Consider the following 16,351-nt stretch of genomic DNA (forward strand, 5'->3'; position numbering starts at 1 on the left):
ATACTAGCAGAAAACCGCCCAGAGAGCGGTCTCGATATTATTTCTACATTTGATTCCTACTTCTACTAATTTTTATGATATTTTACGTCTAATTATTTCTGTGTATAATAGTGCTCACTTCCTTAGTAAATATTGCTTTCATTATTTTATAGTCATAATCTCTCTTTTTTAAAGAGTCAATCTATTATATATATTTATCATTAATAACTGGTAGAACTTACATTAATAATTGGTAGAACTTACATAGGTGTGCATAGATTGATAGATAGATAGATAGATAGATAGATAGATAGATAGATAGATAGATAGATAGATAGATAGATAGATAGATAGATAGATATAGATAGATAGATAGATAGATAGATAGATAGATAGATAGATAGATAGATAGATAGATAGATGCATACATGCATGGATAGATGGAGGGATACACACACTCACACACACAAAAGCCTGGTGCTGTGAGAATACACGAGAATGACTTTTCCTTACTTTTTCAAATATACCAAAATTTAAAATGATCTAATATAACGATTTCATTCATTCGGCATATATTGAAACATGCCAAAACGGTTTAATCTCACACAAATATATGTTACTTTACATATGATTTATGTGATAATTCTATTTACTGAAACTTGTTAAAAAGTATGTTTTGCTTTAAAGTAGTATCTCCTTGTAGACACAATTGTAAGTAATCATACTGTTTCCATATCTCTCAGTCAATATTTTTACATTAGCCTTCTTTCGAACTCTAGATAATACAATATACAGTTGACCATGTAAGAAGTCGGAAGACATATTCCAATTCGTTCGAAAGTCTGTCCCTGTGCCTTGTTCCACGTCAAGGCAAAAGTTGGCTTGACAGGAAATTGTTTGCGTGTAAATGTGAAATGAAATTCCATTTCTTGAGATATATGTGGTATTCTTGGGATTAGCAGAGTTGATCCCGCAAAAGGACCAGAAGCAACTTCAGCCTCAATAACATGATCATGTAAACTGACAATGATGTAGTGTGTGCCATGAAAGGCGGCGAGCTGGCAGAAACGTTAGCACGCCGGGCGAAATGCTTAGCGGTATTTCGTCTGTTTTTACGTTCTGAGTTCAAATTCCGCCGAGGTCGACTTTGCCTTTCATCTTTTCGAGGTCGATTAAATAAGTACCAGTTACGCACTGGGGTCGATATAATCGACTTAATCCGTTTGTCTGTCCTTGTTTGTTTCCTCTGTGTTTAGCCCCTTGTGGGTAGTAAAGAAATAGATATAATGTGTGCCATTGCAATGTCCATTAGTAGCATCTAAATTTCTCAGACGCATTATGCATAATTTTTTCTACAGTTTGAGAATGTGTGGTGGAAACCCTGATGATGTAAGTTTGTTGATGAACTCGATTGGGTACCGAGTTTCATTATCAACTGTATCTGAGCTTCTATATATTTTTACCTCACCAGGGATCCTGATCAACAGAAAAGCATTCACAAATTGTGCTGCTTCATTTGTTGGAGTAACGATGGTTCAATTTGCAAGCTACACAGGGTTTGAGATGTTATTTTTGAGGTCAGCATATACAAAATCACATAGATCTGATAGAGTACCACTTTCAAGGCAAGGGCTATTGGGTAGTTTGATTTTGAATTCACCTAGGCTTTCTTCAACAGAAACGTTACCATTTTCTACATCAAGAAGGTAATTAGCAAACTCTCTTTCATCAGAACGACCTTCTGTAAGAAGTCTTAGATTGGTTGTCAACTCCACTACTTCCACATGATTGCAAAGAAAAAATCTCTTTAGTGTTGCATCAACAATTTGTGATCTGACACATATCTAACACACACACACACACACACACACACACATTTATATATATATAAAACATAAACGTGTCAGATCTTGTTTACACGTGGTTGTAGATATTTAAGAAATAAAAATTTGTAAAAATACACAGGAGGTTTGTATGATAAAATTTATGCTAATATTAATATCATAATGAAACAAAAAGTTGCAACAACAAAAATGGCGTCCCCATGAGTTAAAACTGAGACTTTGGAAGTTCGATAAGCATAAGACGCGAACCGGTACTCCCAGTTTATTTTATTATGTGTTGTAATACAACTCTTTGTTTCATTTTGATATTAATATTAGCATAAATTTTATTATACAAACCTCCTGTGCGTTTTTACATATTTTTCTTTCTTAAAAAGAAAATATATGTATGTATGTATGTATGTATGTATGTATGTATGTATGTATGTATGTGTGTGTGTGTGTGTGTGTGTGTGTGTGTGCGTGTGTGTGGTGCGTGTGTGTGAATATATGTATATATGCATATATATATTTATAGAGCTGGGCGTAAGTCCGTTAATCGTTAATTAACGAAGTTAACATTTTCGCTAACGATTTGACTTTTAAGTTAACTTTGAAAATCATTATCGGACTAATTAACTTCCATTACACTTAACTTCCGTTAACTCAAGTCCGTTAATTCCAAAATTTCATAAAACCCGGTAAACATTTAAAAGGCCAAAAAAGCTGATTTTATGGTTTCGGCACTTTTTAACACTTCAGTGTTTAAACCGGCCAAAATCCGTCGTATCTAATTCCTCTACGAAATCTTTTAAAAGATAAACAAATCACGTTAGTGAATTCCCGTAGCTTTGAGATAATGTCAGGGTTTTTCTTCCACAAAGCACAGAACTGGGGAAAAAAGCAAAAGTAACTGACGTGGATGTCAACAGAGAAAATATTGACTTTCATCAAGTGGAAAAATAAATGGCAGGAAAAAAGTTGGTAAGTATTTTCGGTATGAACGCAAATAGCCGTTACGTGTGGTAGCAGGACATGCTAGAAATAACAATCAAATCTTTCCTTTTCTGGAAAAAGAAGCCGTTTATGCGTGATTTCGATGTCACATTCGTTGAAAGCATACAAAATAACCTAGTAAAAACGCCGCGGAAAAAAACTTCGAGGTCCCCATCACCTTTTCTACCTTTCTTTTCCGGAAAAAAAGTGGCTTGCGACGAGTTTGGAGGTCAGATACATTGAATGCACCCGAAAAAAAAAAAAACTGTGGAAAATATTATTCCACACCGAGGTACGAAATATTTAGCGAAAGAATAAAACCATGTACCAATTATAATTGTATTTTAATTAATTCAAATTAATGTAGCTCATCTTGAAAAGTGGCAAAATTTTTGTCGGTTGCCATCTGGGATAATTTTAGTAACAAATCAAACAGGTAAGATGCATTAATAATTTCAAATTTAGTGTTCACCCATACACGCAATTTATAGGATATAAGCGATTATTTGGTGAAAATTTCGTTAAAAAGTATCCATTTTTCTGGAATTATGAAGCAACAAAGTCGGTGGGTTATTAAACTGTAGTTACGCTTTTTTCAATAAAAGTTCACGTCAACGGATAAATAAATGATTAACAAAGTTAACTTTTTGATTATAACGAAGTTAAATTTTCGATTATATATATCTGTCCCCCTCCCTTTCTCAGCCTTCCTTCTTTCTGGTTTCCTTTTCTTCTATCTTAATTTCTCTCCCTCCCTCTCTTTCATTCTTCATTCTTTCTGATTTTCTCTACAACCATTCCTCTTTTTTCTCTCCCCTTCCCTTTCTCTTACTCCTCCTCCCCTGTCCCGTCGCTGGTCAGCGATGAGGAAATACTGTCTTTTCTGACCTTCCTTCACTCGAGTGTAGACAGCATTTTCTGTGGCTCCTTCGCCGTTCTAAAAAATAGCGTTCATAATATTTTATCTCGTTCGGTTTAACAGCCCTTCTTGTTTGTGTTACTGTTATTCTCCTTGTCCTGTCTTTTACTGTTTATATTTTGTACTGTCGTTACTGTCCTGTTTTTGTTACCATTTTTACCCCTCCGCGAAAACATCTCAAATTTTATTTAATTTGCTTTTCTCGGGAAGGAATGTTTCAGTGGAAGTCGCGTCTCGCCTTCACCTTCGAAACGCGGAGTAGATGAAACCATGGTGACTGAAGAAGGGTAATTTTCCTTGTGTTATTTGTCCTGTACTCTATTTTTTCATTGTTTAAGAAAAATGTCCAGTAACTTGGTTTTCTCTTTATGTTTTCGTTTCTCATTGTGTTCGACGTTTTTTTTTTTGGTGTCCTGTACCCATATATATATGCATGTATATATACATGTAGATGTAGGTACGTACATATATGTATGTATATATGGTATATATGCATATGTTTTATTTATTAATTTGGTATATATATATATATATAGTTAATCCAAACATGAAAACACAAAGAGAAAACACAACAACGTGGGGACGTGGAACAAGTATAGTGTTATTGGACGCTCAGGAAAGGAAAGAAAGAAAGAAAGAAAGAAAGATTTAACATTTCGAGTGGAGCTCTTCATCAGGAACATAGGAAAAGGAAAGATCCAAGGAAGAGAAGACGGTGGGGGGGAAATCGCCAACGGTATACACGCGGTTACATCAATGAGAAATGAAGATGTACAGTTGTCAAATCATTACGGCCATTTCAAGCCACTCCTTTAATTGATTAATAAAAATATTACATCATTAGAAAGAAACCATTCTCGTCAGATGACCGCATAGACTTCAAACATAGGGGATGAAACCACTGCTTTAACATATTCATAGCAATAATGGAACTCAAAATATTTACATTGTTTCTGTTGTTATATCCCTGGCAGAAAGAGTTTAGAAAGTAATGCATGCCTTGTCAAGTCTATTATAATATAGAGAGTAGCAGAGGAAATAGTGGAGCTAAGGAGAAAAAGAGTAGTGACCTAGTTACTTACACTTGGAAGACAATACGAAGAATGTAGTCTTCAACCCTCTAGAATCAAATCTATTGGGAGTTATCAACTGTATTCTAATTAATGGTGATAAATCAATTAATGTCAGAAAATCTACTAAACTCTCTATATACTGCAACCATATATCCAGCTTTGCCTACACAAAAGGGTAGTTGTGTGGAATAGTAATAACGGAATGCCTGATGGAGAAGGGATGATAATTGAAAGAAAGAAGGATAGGAAGAGCCAATACTTATTTTGTTTATCATATTAAAGGGAAAGATAATGAAAAAACCCAAAGGGATACGTAATATAAATTTAGGGGTAGAATTTAAAATCAGAGAATAAGGGAGGTGTTATATTATAACTTAGCAAATTTGTAATGTTAAAGCGAGAACATTTATTCAATATATAGAAGGTTAGAAATTAAATTTAGAACTTAATAATGGGATATTTTAAAATTTAAGAAAAAATATATTAAGACTTTTTATAAACATAGAGTATAGAAGATAATGGTACAAATATTCTATAATGAATATACAACGGAATTAAAAGGCGGCGAGCTGGTAGAATCGTTAGCACGCCGGGCGAAATGCGTCGCCGTATTTCGTCTACCGTTACGTTCTGAGTTCAAATTCCGCCGAGGTCGACTTTGAGAACCAGTTACGCACTGGGGTCGATGTAATCGACTTACTCCGTTTGTCTGTCCTTGTTTGTCCCCTCTATGTTTAGCCCCTTGTGGGTAATAAAGAAACATATATAACGGAATTAAATTATCATATAAATAGAAACTTATAGTATACGTTTAACTAATATACGAATTATTCGCTTCATTACAGGAGAATAAATATAAGATTTCGTAAGAAATGGCATCCAATATATGGTTCAATTAAATTAGCGATATTTCAAATATATAAGGGAGTATATTTAGATACCATATTTAAACAAATTTGGGCATATAAACACTTAATGAATATACTGCATGATTAAAAAAATATAAAATAAGAATTCACATATACAGCGAATTATTTAAAAAAATCTTATAAATCGTCAAAAACAGTTTATAAATTATAAACTCTATGGAAGTGTATAAAAGGATATAAAAACGTATAAAAATACCAAATATGAAATATAACTATTTATATAATATGTGTAATTACAAATATAATAATATAATATTACATTGAACAGTGATTTATATGAAAAGAAATTATAAACTACCAAGCGATTTATAAGCTATAAAAGCTACTCAAATGTATAAGAAGGTATATAATTGCATAAACATTTAATAATATAAAATATAAGAACAAAGTTCTTTAAAAAAACGTTTTACAAAATGATATAAAAGGTATAAAAGAGATATATAAATAAGGATATAGAATAAAATGAAATAAGGACTATTTTATAATGATATTGGTATATAGAAAAAATTTCCTAGACATATTATTATTATTAATGCAATATAAAATAAAATATATGTGTCAAATATTAACGGAAATAAAATTACCTTTGGAAATGGGATTATAAAATATTTCTAAAATGCATCAAAGACAATGAACTAGATAGAAAACTAACAGATCTTAGAGAATATATTTTATGCTTAGGAGAGGTGCGAAATTTATTAATCGATTATAAAATGTATGTTATACTAACTATGAGGGGTAAATACATATTGTAATTATTGAAAGTTTATAGATCAAAGGGGCTAAAAGTCACTAGAAAACATTATTGAATAAGCTTCGAGCTAATAGAGGGTAGGCTATAAATGACATGGCACCCCGATTAACTCGAGCTACAAAGGTGCAGTATGAGATACTTATTATTACCTGCATTTAAATTATTTAAAGGTACGTGTAATCCTATGAAGACTTTACACTCTGAGATCTTATTTAGTATTAAGTTTTGTTTATCTCTGTATTTGAATATTTCATATATCTCCATACAGCATAGCTTACATCCATACCGGCCATTTGTGCATAGTTGAGCTCTAGCACTATATCCTACTTTAGTTTGAATTTAATATTATTATCTTTGAGTTCCAAGATATTCGTAGATTATGAGGTTCTGCTGGCTCTACGACTAAGTCTAAAGGACGAAAAAATGGCCATTCAAGCATTTTTCATCTAACGAGAACGGTCTCTTTCAAATGATGTAATATTTTCATTAATTAAAGGAGCAGCTTGAAACAGCCGTAATACATTGACACCTGTACATCTTCGTTATTAATTTATATTTTATTCAACTACATTGGAAGCAGCACTCAGAAGTACTATAGAAAGTATTTATATATAAAGTAAATGTCTGAACAACCAAGAGCGAATCTCTTCATTTCTGTGGGTTGTGTTGTCTGTACACACGGAAGGAACATCAGGTGCAAACACTCCTGCATAAAGTTTTGATACTTAATATTCAATTAATATTGTTTATGTGCGCGGATTACACTGACCTAACAAGGTGCCTCAATCTTTTGATCCAGTAGCCTTGAACTCCATCTGGTCCCGGGGCCTTCCAGTTGCTCATTTTTTTTTTTTTTTTTTGCTGATTTCTTTCATTTCTCTAACCGAAATGACTAGTTCTGCCTGTTTTGGACAGACTACTGTTTGTTTCAGTTCTTGCTACCATCCGGCATCCTTCTTGTGCTCCTTGTCTTTGCTCCAGATATCACTCCAAAACCTTTGACTTTCGTTGTTATCTGGTATCAACTTTTCATCAGTACACGAACAACTGGAAGGTCCCGGGACCAGATGGAGTTCAAAGCTACTGGATCAAAAGATTTGGTGAATGTCATGCACGAATAGCTGCGCAAATCAACACCTTGTTAAATGCCGACCAAGTAACACCAGAGTGGTTGACATTGGATAGGACAATGCTGTGCTTGAAAAACATCGAAAAATGCAATACGGTAGACAATTACAGGCCGATATCCTGTTTGCTACTTATGTGGAAGTTATTGACTGGAATACTCGCAGAATCAATGTACGAACACTGCCACATGAGCAGAAGGGTTGCAAGCGTAAGTGCAGAGGTACCAACGATCAACTCATGATAGACATAGCTGAACTTAGAGACTGCAAGAGGAGGAAAAGTAAACTTAGCCGTGTCATGGATTGACTATCGTAAGGCGTACGATATGATACCACATTCTTGGATGATGGAATGTATGAACCTATTTGGTATTCTATCGAATGTTAAGCGATTGTTTGGAAAAAGTATGGAGAATTGGAGGACGGACCTGACAGCATACCAAAGAAGTTTAGGGGCAGTAGAAATCAGGAGGGGCATCTTCCAAGGAGACTGCTTGTCTCTACTGATCTTCGTACTGTGCTTGATACCACTAACACTGATTCTGAGGAAAGCAAAAGCTGGGTGTGTATTCAAAAGCCGCCAACAAAGCGAATGCAACTGAAAATAGGTGAGTAACGAAAAGAATGCATGGTCAATTTCACAGGGATGTTAAAGATAAGACAAAGAAAAAAGATGACTCTAGATTACTGAAAGTGATTTAAAACCGGAAACGGAGGCTCTAATCTGTGCTACCCAAGAGCAAGCCCTAAGAACAAACTATTTAAAATACAGAATAGGCAACACATCAGAAAATGATAAGTGCAGAATCTGTGGACAAAAAGGTGAAACCGTGTGGCATATTGCCAGCCAATGTATGCCACTAACACAGAAGGAATAAATATAAAAGACGCCACGACAATATAGCCAAGCTTGCCCATTGGACACTTTGCAACAAGTATAGACTTGACAGAGCAAAAAATTGGTACGACCACAAACCCGAAGGCATCATCGTATATAAAAATGCAAAGATCCTATGGGATTTTATGATTCAGTGCAACCATGAGATAGAGAATATGAAGCCAGTCATAGTCTTAATTGAGAAAGAAAACAAACTATTCTTGATCATAGATATAGCATGCCCAGTTGGCAACAAAGTATGCGATAAGGAAGAAAGAAAAGTTGCTAGATATGGCAGGTTAGCTTGGGAGGTTAAGCAGTTGTGGTCGATGAAACAGGTGATAGTAGTACCAATAAATGTCGGAGCCTTGGGAATAGTGAGTAAAAATCTTGAGAAGAATATAGAACAAATAGGGGCTGCAATAAGGGTGGAGCACTTTCAGAAAACAGCACTGCTTGGGACCGCTCGATTAGTCCGGAAGGTGCTCGAAAAATAAGAGGTGTTACCTTAGTTCACTGGTGGTGAACAGCTAACACCGTAGTATATCTCCAGCGTTAGAAGCTGTGCAAAAGCGATAATAATAAAAATAATAATGATAATAATAATAATAATAATAATAATAATAATAATAATAATAATAACAACAACATTCTTTTTCTTCTTCTTCTTCTTCTTCTTCTTCTTCTTCTTCTTCTTCTTCTTCTTCTTCTTCTTCTTCTTCTTCTTCTTCTTCTTCTTCTTCTTCTTCTTCTTCTTCTTCTTCTCATTATTATTATTATTATTATTATTATTATTATTATTATTATTATTATTATTATTATTATTATTCAGTAGTTTTATTTTTATAGCGTGCTTTCACTTCCCTACCGAGCGCAGCTCTGTGTGCCTTGGGTATGTGCTGTGATTTGTTGTGATGCTCTGATGGTTATTGTATGGAAAGTGTTCTGCGTAGGATGTGTGCAGTGCCTAGTAGTGCAATTTTCTGTATGTTATATGTGTTTGTAAGTCCTGGTGTTTTTGTTATGTATTTGTCTGAATATTTTTTATCATGCCTAATGCACCTACTATGATAGGAATTGTTTCTGTTTTCAGATTCCACATTCTAGTTACCTCTATTTCCAGGTCTTTGTATTTTGAGAGTTTCTCCATTTCTTTTAGAGACACGTTGTCATCTGCCGGTATTGATACATCAATTAGAAAGCATTTTTTTTCTTCATGATCTCTGACAACTATATCTGGTCTGTTGGCCTTAATTTCTCTATCTGTGTGTATCGGTATATCCCAGAGTATGGTTGCTTTCTCGTTTTCTGTGACCTTTTCTGGTGTGTGCCTATACCATCTTTTTTCTGTTGTTATTCCATAATGTTGGTATAGCTTCCAATGTATGTAGGTTCCAACTCAGTCATGTCTGTGAATATATTCCTTCTTAGCCAGGACTGGGCAGCTAGAGATAATATGATTTATTGTTTCTTGTCCATCTCCACATATTCTGCAGTTACTTGTAATATTTCTTTTCATTACATGTTTTTTGGTAATTTCTGGTGGGGAGGCTTTGGTCTTGTGCTGCAATTAAAAATCCCTCTGTTTCTGCTTTGAGTCCTGAGCTTCTCATTCATTGCTGGGATTTTTCTTTGTCTATTTCTTTTGCGTTTAGTTTAGTCCAGTATTATTATTATTATTATTATTATTATTATTATTATTATTATTATTATTATTATTATTATTATTATTAACATTCATTTTTAATAAAAGTGGTCACGAGTGAACTTTGTGTTTGAGTACTGAAGTTGTCGTTTTAGTTAAATATAAAGATTTGCTTTTCAATACTTGTTTTTCATTGCATATGTCTATCCAGCTCAAACATGAAGGCGATACATCTTTCCGGTTATACCTTTTCTCACTGTGAAATACAACAGTATCGTCAACAACAGCGACTGGGGAACTTTGTCCATCACATTGCTTAGAGAGGAACTTCATCAAGTACAAAGTACTTTGCATATTAATGCTAAGACACACATGGGACAGAGAGTCACTGACAAGGTCACAGATGAGTGACGAAAGAACTTTAACAGACGTTTAAACTAAAAATAATACGAATAAAAACTAAAGTGAAGATCAAATAAATAGTGTGTGTGTTTAATTGACAAAAATTTTGACCATTCACATGTATAACAAATATTTTAATGCTTTCTTTTAGTTATTTATTTATGATTTAAATGTTTTCTTTACATTGTATATTAATATGGATAAAATAAGAATAAAGATAGCAGATATGTGATCCCCGTTACTGATGAACAGCAAATTTTTCAATGTTTTGTTCCAATTTGGATAAAAGAAATCGTAAATCTCCATGCCATACTGCTTCCGTTCGGTTTCTATTTTTGGTCGAATTTTGGATAACTCTGTGAAAGATTAGTATAAAAAGTTTCGCACATGGCCAGCAACTTTAGAAGGATGGGGCAAATCGATTACATCAGCCCCCAGCAATTAGTTGGAACTTATTTCATGAAGCTCGAGAGGATGAAAGGCAGTCGACCTCGGTGGAATTTGAACACAGAACGTAAAGAACTGCTAAGCATTTTGTCTGTTGTTGTATCGATTTTGACAGCTTACCGCCTTGGCTTCATTTCATAGTAAATGAACTATCATACTGAATTCTAACCAGGCTCCATTCAAGCCTTGATATTAAGAAAAAAATCACCTTCACTTGGTCGTTATTTTTATAACTCTATGATGGTTTCTGCAATTCAAATTTGTTCTTTTATTATACACACAAATGGTTTTCGGTACGAGTGCTTTATTGAAAGCTGACAGCCACATATATAATAAAAGTGCTCACTTGTTGTAAACTTGCGCGCTTGACTACTAAAGTCGACATTTGAGCTGAATAGAACGATTTGATTCGCAGCAATTGTTTCTTGTTGCAGCAGTCAATAAGAAAATACGATGATTTCCCCTTTAGAATTTATACATAAGAGGATACATTGAATAGGATAAAAATAAACGAGCTTTTTTAGCACATTTTTTCCTTGTTATGACTTTGCCATCAAATAGATTTTCGTTTTTAATCATTTATTTTTGTGTTTGTAACTCTTTTTGAGGATATCTGCTTTTGCACATCGTTCATTTTTGTTTGTTTTTTTTGTAATACATTTAAAACAATTTATGTCTCGTAAAATCACAAATACAAATTATTTATTTATCCTTCCAGACAAAGTTTTTAGATATCATTTATATTTATCGCTTGCATGTAATTTTAGTTAGAAATTTACAATTTTTTTTTTTGAAAAGTTATATTGAAATATTTTTATAAGCTACTATTTTTGTTTTAATATCGTTTAAGTTTGTTGCTTTTAAATTTTATGAGCTTTATGAGAAAGCAAGAAATTTATGAAAATTGTTTCAGTAGTATTACCAATCTAACAACAACAACAACAACGCTTAAAGCAAAAACAGAGTTTGCCAATATATAATACTTGCATTATGAATTTATTGCTCTATCTTCAGAACATCAGCGATCTGTGTAGTTTTTTTCTGTGAAGATATCTGTTCTAATGAAGCTATGAAGCCATCATATCTAAAAGATCACTTTTTGAAAAAGTATTTCAGAAAAACATGCATATAATATAAATTTATAGTAACTAAAAATAGAAGAGGCATTTGAACGATATCCTACTCTCTACATATACATAAAATATCCAAACCAAAATTGAACAAGTGTTATATTACTTCATACAAGATATTACAATAAATAGATAAATATGGAAAGCTAAACACAACTTGAAATGCACTTAAAATATCTTCAGTCTCTGAAATACTTATTTTGTTGTTGTTGTTCTTTTCTTAAGTAGATAGCTGTATTTCAGAATCGGTTCCTCATAGCAATAACACTGTATCTCGCCAGATAGATGAAACGGAGAAGATATTAAAAATATGATCAGGACGGAATTCCAAAAGACTAATCTTAGGTAAAGAGCTCGATGAACCAAATGTTTTAGTGATAGCCAATACTCGTTTTGTTAAAGAAATGAAATTCTTTAAAAATTACTTTTTTTTTTTCATTTTAAAAAAAAATAAAGATGATCTGTTGTCCTTATCCAGAGCAAATTCTTTAAAAACATTGAAATACTCGTAGACTAAGGCGGCGAGCTGGCAGAAACGTTAGCGTGCCGGGCGAAACGCTTAGCGGTATTTCGTATGCCGCTACGTTCTGAGTTCAAATTCCGCCGAGGTCTACTTTGCCTTTCATCCTTTCGGGGTCGATTAAATAAGTACCAGTTACGAACTGGGTCGATATAATCGACTTAATCCGCTTGTCTATCCTTGTTTGTCCTCTCTGTGTTTAGCCCTTTGTGGGTAGTAAAGAAATAGGTATTTCGTCTGCCATTACGTTCTGAGTTCAAATTCCGCCGAGGTCGACTTTGCTTTTCATCCTTTCGGGGTCGATAAATTAAGTACCAGTTACGCACTGGGATCGATGTAATCGACTTAATCCCTTCGTCTGTCCTGTTTGTCCCCTCTATGTTTAGCCCCTTCTGGGCAATAAAGAAATATGAAATATTCGTAGATTCAGGCATGGTTGTGTGGTTAAGTAATTTCCTTCGCAGCCACATGGTTTGGGACTTAGTTACGCTGCGTGGCACACTGGGCAAGTGTCTTCTACTGTAGCCTCTTCTACAATATCAGAGCCTTGCTTGCAAAATTGTAGACGGAATCTGATAGAAGCTGGTTGTATACGTGTGTGTATAAGAGAGAGAGAGAGAGAGAGAGAGAGAGAAAGGGGAAGAGAGTGTGTGTGTGTCCTTGTCCTGACATCACATGATACTTGTAAGCGTACATCATACAAGCGGTATCCTTTACGTCCAGTATTACCACGCTTAGAAACAAGTGTGAGTTTGCGATAGGAAAGGCATCCGGTCGTAGAAAAATCTAGCTGAACGAAAAAATGGATGTTACAATGATGATTTACTATTCCCTTATATTCTTATCAATTATTTATATCTGCTATGAAGGCTTTCTTTTGACGTTTGCTTCTTTTATTCTTAGAGCAAGTTGTTGTCGTGTTTGTTGCTGTTTAGGTCCAGCTCAGCTCTGATTAGGAGACCTGTGATCAAAGGAGTTCAAGCCGTGGTCACCACATCGTTTTGTATATCAACAGCTACGATGTGCAGTCTGCTCTTTCATAAACACACACAAAAAAGAAAAAATGAAGGAAAAACTATATGATGTATTTGAGAGAATTCTTGTTGCTATATCTAGCAAACAGAACGACTGTGTACGGGCCCCTTCCTTTCCTTTACGTTTTTATGTTTGGTGAGAATTCTATACAAACCGCGATGATCATGAACTTTTCTCTCATAGTCTAGACTCTAGTCATTTATAAATGTTAGTTTTTCAAACGTTAGTTTTTTTGTTCTTTTAAAATTCTTTAATCTTGTCTTACATAATTTTTCTGCACAATTTTCTTCATATATGAATTTGTTATCACAGCTTGTTTTTTCTTTTGCTTCTCATATCATTAAAAAAAAATCATTAGCTTAAATTTAGTAAAAATGGCGCCTTCTTCGTCATCAAATGAAATATTACTTTTATAGGAACGCGAGAACGTATCAGACGTCCTTAGAGGGTAAGTGGGGGTAGAAAAGGTTGGGAACCGTTGATCTAGATCACTTCTTGTTCACGTACAAAGATAGTAATCAGTTGCTATTGAAGTGGTGGTAAAAATGCAATAAACGGAGGAGAATGAGTTATAAGAAGCAATTCGATGAAGCCACATCAATGTATTGCTCTTCATATACTCCACAGGCTGCTGAATGTGGTACTCCGCTGTAAAGTATTAAGTGATCCTTTAGCGTCATGTTTCATTATTTCTATAAAAACAAGCATCAGTATGTATGTATGTATGTATGTATGTATGTATGTATGTATGTATGTATGTATGTATGTATGTATGTATGTATGTATGTATGTATCTATGTATGTATGTATTATGTATGTATGTATGTATGTATGTATGTATGTATGTATGTATGTATGTATGTATGTATGTATGTATGCATACGGCAGCGAGTTGGCAGAAACCTTAGCACGCCGGGCGAAATGCTTAACGGTATTTCGTCTGCCGCTACGTTCTGAGTTCAAATTCCGCCGAGGTCAGCTTTGCCTTTCATCCTTTCGGGGTCGATTAAATAAGTACCAGTTACGCACTGGGGTCGATACAATCGACTTAATCCGTTTGTCTGACCTTGTTTGTCCTCTCTGTGTTTATCCCCTCGTGGGTAGTAAAGATATAGGTATTTCGTCTCCCGTTACGTTCTGAGTTCAAATTCCACCGAGGTCGACTTTGCCTTTCATCCTTTCGGAGTCGATGAAATAAGTACCAGTTACGCACTGGGGTCGATGTAATCGACTTAATCCGTTTGTCTGTCCTTGTTTGTCCCCTCTATGTTTAGCTCATTGTGAGCAGTAAAGAAATAAATGTATGTATGTATGTGTGTATAAAATAACTTACTATTATTATTATTTAAAAAAAAAAACTCATTTACCTAAGTGTTAACATCATCTTCTTCGAAATAGTCACCTTGCGCAGCACTACATCAGTCCCAGCGTACCTACCACTTTTGGAATCCGGCCTGGAAGTCATTTTCCGTGAGCGAGTCGAGGACCTTCTGCGATTCGCTCTGGATCTCAACAACGGTGATAAAAAGGCGACCTTTGAACTGCTTTTTCATCTTAGAGGTAGAGATGGAAATCCGCAGTAGCTAAACCTAGCGAATAGGGTGGGTGTGGAAGCGATACCATTTTGTTTTTAGCGAGAATCTCACGAGTAGAGAGAACTCGGTGACAGGGTCCATTGTCGTCGTGAAGAATCCAGTTCTTCGCGCTCCACAGATCCGGTCGCTTTCGCCGAATGTCCTCCCTCAGACGCTTCGAAACGTCGCAGTAGAACCCTCGATTAACGGTCTGGCCCGTGGGGACGAATTCTCGATGCACAATGCCATATTTCCGGGGGCGATGTTCGTGGCAGGTCTTCCAGATATATATGTGCCTGTGTGCTTATATATATATATGCGTATTGCAAAACTTTTAAACATATTTTGTATATGTAAAGATATGTATGCGTGTATACATACACACATACATGCATGTCTGCATATATACATACATATATACATGCATACATACATACATACATACATACATACATACATACATACATACATACATACATACATACATACATACATACAGGCCTGCTTACATACAAGTATACATACATACATACATACTTACATACACACCAACACACACACAGACACGCATAAAGAGAGAGATCAAGTAAATAGACAGACCGACAGATAGATTGATAAATAGATAGACAGATATATAAATAGATAGATAAATAGACAAATAGATAGATAGAGAAATAGATAGATAGATAGATAGATAGATAGATAGATAGATAGATAGATAGATAGATAGATAGATAGATAGATAGATAGATAGATAGATAGATAGATAGATAGATAGATAGATAGATAGATAGATAGATAGATAGATACATAGATAGATAGATAGAGAGAGAGTGAGAGAGAGAGAGAGAGAGAGAGAGAGAGAGAGTGAGAGACAGACAGACAGAAACAGAGACAGAGACAGACAGACAAAGACAGAGACAGAGATCTTCCTGTGTTGTTCTTGAATTGTTTGGCAACATTTAGTTCTTTAACAGAATCCGATCTGCTACGCTGCTATATAACTGAGCCATAAATCCATTTCAAATATTTACGATAATTCTCAGGTGAAAACATTGTAGTAAACATTGTATAATTACAGAAAACTACCGAAAGAAAATTCCAGAATTATATATAGAAAT

The 16,351-nt window shown here is 34.6% G+C and overlaps 1 long non-coding RNA gene across 1 annotated transcript in view; it reads right to left on the reverse strand.

Moving 5' to 3' along the window:
• Positions 1-9,528: 9,528 nt before the first annotated feature.
• LOC118766450 overlaps positions 9,529-16,351 on the reverse strand; it is an 11,743-nt gene continuing 4,920 nt past the window's right edge. Inside the window, exons 2-3 of the long non-coding RNA XR_005002384.1 lie at positions 10,354-10,355; positions 9,529-9,539 (exon numbers count right to left, since the gene is read on the reverse strand). This is a non-coding gene — a long non-coding RNA (uncharacterized LOC118766450). The remainder of the gene's footprint in view (positions 9,540-10,353; positions 10,356-16,351) is intronic.

Source organism: Octopus sinensis, linkage group LG1 (genome assembly GCF_006345805.1).
Source record: "Octopus sinensis linkage group LG1, ASM634580v1, whole genome shotgun sequence".
In the NCBI taxonomy this organism is placed as follows: Eukaryota; Metazoa; Mollusca; class Cephalopoda; order Octopoda; family Octopodidae; genus Octopus; species Octopus sinensis.